Consider the following 5,129-nt stretch of genomic DNA (forward strand, 5'->3'; position numbering starts at 1 on the left):
CTTCCGCTTTAGTCTTTTTGCTTAAGTATAGAGTTTGTGTGTGTGTGCACATACACGAAAATAATTAAGTTCTGTTCTTTATTGGGCGAGCAATTGCATGGCAATATGACTTTACTACAATGTTTCAGACTCTGTGTAGACTTTCCTCAGGGGCTCTCGCAGGAAAGTCTTCAGTGAGGCTGCAATAACATTGTTGGGTCATATTGCCATGTCATTGCTATCATAATAAAGAAGAAAACTTCATTCTATGGATCTTCAGTTGGTTCGACTCTTTCCCATTGCTTGTATTTGAGTGAGTGCTATTATTATTCTGTTTATCTACACAACAAATAATATTACTAGTCTCGACTTCTACATCACCATTACACTGCACACAACTCCTATTACTCCCACTAAACCATACGCAATTGCCCCAGTGCACATTCCAATAAGTAGGATTGTACACTCCATACATATGAACAAAAAGTATGGCACAAGGGGCTTTGGTTTCAGCATGTGAATACAAAATCGTATTCAGCTGTTCCAGTATGACAAACCTCCTTTCCTCAGGGCTATATAATAAGAAAGGCAAACTCAAACTGACCATTTCCTGGTACACCTTTCTAGTACTGTATATGACAATTCCCCCCCCCCCCCCCCCCCACCCCTCTTCATTTTTACCCACAGAATTCTTTGTGGCACAGGCTCAACATGGTGCTGGAGACTTTCTTCAGGGATTCTGGTACGTGCTGACCTGGTGTCGTCACACAATTGCTGCAGATTTGTCAGCTGCACATTCGTGCTGCAAATCCCCAGCCCCACCACATCCCAAAGTTTTTTATCTATTAGATTGAAATCTAGTGACTGTGGAGGCTGTTGGAGTACCCTGAACTTGTTGTGTTCATGTGCTTTGTGACATGGTGCGTTATCCTGCTGGAAGCAGCCATTTGGGAGATGGGGAAAACTGGCCATAAAGGGATGCACATGGTCAGCAACAAAATGAGGGTAGGCTGTGGTATTTCAATGATGCTAAATTGGGTATTAAGGTGCCTAATGTGTGACACACAACCACTACACCACTGCCAGCCTGAACCAAAGACACAAAGGGGGGGGTCTATTTACTAAGCAGTGTTAGGAGACAGAGTGAAAAGTGATAAGGTGCCAGCCAATCAGCTCCCAACTGTCATTTTTCAAACACAGCCTGTGAGATGACAGTTGGGAGCTGATTGGCTGGTACCTTATCACTTTTCACTCTGTCTCCTAATACTGCTTAGTAACTAGACCCCAAGGTGTGATGGATCTATATGGTTAATGCTGAATTCTGACCCAACCTGCATGATCTGCATGTCCCAGCAGTTTTGGTGAGCCTGTGCCCACTATGGCCTTCATTTGCTGCACTTTGCTGACAGGAGTGTAGCCTGGGGTGGTGGTCTGCTGCTGCTGTAGCTTATCCACCGAAATGCCCCTCTGCATACCTCAGGTTTTATGCATTGATATTTGAGTTAGTGTCCCCTTCCTATCAGCTTTAAAGAAGTCTTTTTCACCCACAGAACTGCCGCTTATTGGATGTGTTTTTGAATGTGTGCCTCAAACTTTGTAAGCCGTGCGTGTAAAAATCCCAGATCAGCAGGTTAGATACGTATCATCCAATACAGGGTACTGCAGATGAGAAGAGGTTTCAAACTAGAAACAAATATTCACAAAAGATAATACATTATCAAAAGCTGCTTGTAGTATAATGCAAAGATCTGAATTTTTTTTTTTTTATTTAATACTAGAAGATTAGTGAAAATATCTAGATGTAAAAACCTTGAAGTTGTCTAGTATAGATCCAAAATGTGATTTATTATTATTAAAGTGATTTGATATATGTGTGTGTTAAAACTATTAAAAACATTTGACTTGAGAAAATTGTGAGTCCCTGTCCTCTTCTATGTGTATATTCAAGATTTAAGGGCCTATGTATCAAAGCTTGATGAGAGATAAAATTTGTGAGATATTAATCACTAACCAATCAGCTTCTAACTTACATTTTATTGGCTGTGTTTGAAAAATGACAGGAGCTGACTGGTTAATACTTTTTCTCTCGCAATTTTAATCGCTTATCAAGCTTTGATACACAGGCCCCTTAATTATAATCCACTATGCTAGTGATTTTCAACTCCAGTTCTCAAGTACCACAACTCATGTTTTGTAGAAGTCTTTAATCATACACAGGTGAATTAATGTATATGCAGAGTCAGTAATTATCCCACCTGCTCACAGACAAAAATGTTCAACTTGACCTATTGTGGGAAACTTGAGGGTTGAAAACTACTGTACTATACAAATATATCTAGTCCCCTTTCATCTACGATTGGGGCATTTCGCCGATCCCCAGACATCTGAGTCAGTGCATCGGCGAAATCAAATATGATCGTGATCAGCAAATTGGGATATTGTTAACATATAGAATTTCACAATTCCCAGGTGTATCGGCATTTCCGACTGGTAGTTCTTTCTGGTCCGGTCGGTGGATTGCCGCATTGTAGTTCTAGATTCTTAAGAACCAATTTTTTTTTTTTCCAGCTAATAAACTCTTAAATTGGATACATACACAGTCAGGTGCATAAATATTGGGACATTGACAGAATTTTCATATTTTGGCCTCTATTCACCACCACAATGGCTTTGAAATGAAACAAACAAGATGTGCTTTAACTGCAGACTTTCAGATTTAATTTGAGGGTAATTACATCCAAATCAGGTGAACGGTATAGGAATTACAACGGTTTCTATATGTGCCTCCCACTTTTTAAGGGGCCAAAAGTAATGGGACAAATTAAACAATCCTAAATCTAACTTTCACTTTTTAATACTTTGTTGCAAATCCTTTGCAGGCGATTACAGCCTGAAGTCTGGAACGCATAGACATCACCAGACGCTGGGTTTCATCCCTGGTGATGCTCTGCCAGGCCTCTACTGCAAATGTCTTCAGTTCCTGCTTGTTCTTGGGGCATTTTCCCTTCAGTTTTTTCCTCATCAAGTGAAATGCATGCTCAATCGGATTCAGGTCAGGGGATTGACTTGGCCATTGCATAACATTCCACTTTTTAGTCTTAAAAAACTCTTTGGTTGCTTTTGCAGCATGCTTCGGGTCATTGTCCATCTGCACTGTGAAGCGCCATCCAATGAGTTCTGAAGCATTTGACTGAATATGAGCATATAATATTGCCCGAAACACTTCAGAATTAATTCTGCTGCTTTTGTCAGCAGTCGCATCATCAATAAATACAAGGGAACTGGTTCCATTGGCAGCCATACATGCTCACGCCATTATATTACCACCACCATGCTTCACTGATGACTTGGTATGTTTTAGATCATGAGCAATTCCTTTCCTTCTCCATACTCTTCTCTACCCACCACTCTGGTACAAGTTGATCTTTGTCTCATCTGTCCATAGGATGTTGTTCCAGAACTGTAATGGCTTTTTTAGATGTTGTTTGGCAAACTCTCTAATCTGGTCTTCCTGTTTTTGTGGCTCACCAATGGTTTACATCTTGTGGTGAACCCTCTATATGTACTCTTGTGAAGTCTTCTCTTGATTGTTGACTTTGACACATACACCTACCTCCTGGAGAGTGTTCTTGATTTGGCCAACTGTTGTGAAGGGGTTTTTCTTCACCAGGGAAATAATTTTCTGTCATTTACCACAGTTGTTTTCCGTGGTCTTCCGGGTCTTTTGGTGTTGCTGAGCTCTCCAGTGCATTCTTTCTTTTTAAGAGTGTTCCAAACAGTTGATTTGGCCACACCTAAAGTTTTTGCTATCTCTCTGATGGGTTTGTTTTGATTTTTCAGCCTAATGATGGCTTGCTTCACTGATGGTGACAGCTCTTTGGATCTCATATTGAGAGTCGACAGCAACTGATTCCAAATGCAAATGTCACACCTAGAATTAACTCCAGACCTTTTACCTGCTTAATTGATAATGAAATAACGAGGGAATAGCCCTCACCTGTCCATGAAATAGCTTTTGAGTTGATAGTCCCATTACTTTTGGCCCCTTAAAAAGTGGGAGGCACATATAGAAACCGTTGTAATTCCTACACCGTTTACCTGATTTGGATGTAATTACCCTCAAATTAAATCTGAAAGTCTGCAGTTAAAGCACATCTTGTTTGTTTCATTTCAAAGCCATTGTGGTGGAGAACAGAGGCCAAAATATGAAAATTCTGTCAATGTCCCCATATTTATGCACCTGACTGTAGATAGTTGATTGACCTGAGAAGTTTCTTTAAATTTAAAATTATATAATATATATATATGATAATTTAGCGGCTCTTGCCTTTGCTGGCCAGGGGGTCTAATTGTGCACATGCCCTGAATTGTGATCCCATTCTCACAAATTAACAATAAGACCAGCTTCTAGGGTCTGCAGCTGCTGCAGCCACTAGAACAGGGGTGCACAATAAGTGACCCCCAGCTGTTGTGCACTTCCCAGCATGCCCTGCAACAGTTTTGGCATGGCCAAATAGCAAAACTGTCAGGACGTGCTGGAATATGTAGTTCTATAACAGCTGGGGGGCCACTTACTGCCCACTCCTTCCCCAATAGCTGGGCAGGGCTGCCGTGATAGGGGAGTGGCTGATCGATCATGTGATTAGCATGGAAGAGGGGAGGCTTCAATGGGAAGTCACTGCCACTTCTATGCAGCTAGGCACTGCTGCTAGTGGCGTATCTTACTGTGAGCTGTAGCCCCTAGGTAAAATCAGCCACTGATATGGTCATGATTATATATTACTGTTTTACTACTTAATCACTATATACATTTTTTTTATTTTTTTTTATTTACAGTTGCAAATGTATACAAATTTTGAAACACTCAGGGGTCTATTTACTAAGCAGTGTTAGGAGACAGAGTGAAAAGTGATAAGGTGCCAGCCAATCAGCTCCCAACTGTCATTTTTCAAACACAGCCTTTGAGATGGCAGTTAGGAGCTGATTGGCTGGTACCTTATCACTTTTCACTCTGTCTCCTAACACTGCTTAGTAAATAGACCCCTCAGAAGTTTTCATAAAAAATGTGAATGTAAAAATCCAATAGCTGACAGTTTAAACAGGGTAGACCCAGAGGTGTGGCTGTTTAACCGAAGACCAAACAGGAAAGC

This window comes from Taudactylus pleione, unplaced genomic scaffold (genome assembly GCF_031769625.1).
Source record: "Taudactylus pleione unplaced genomic scaffold, aTauple2 ptg000916l, whole genome shotgun sequence".
Classification (NCBI taxonomy): domain Eukaryota; kingdom Metazoa; phylum Chordata; class Amphibia; order Anura; family Myobatrachidae; genus Taudactylus; species Taudactylus pleione.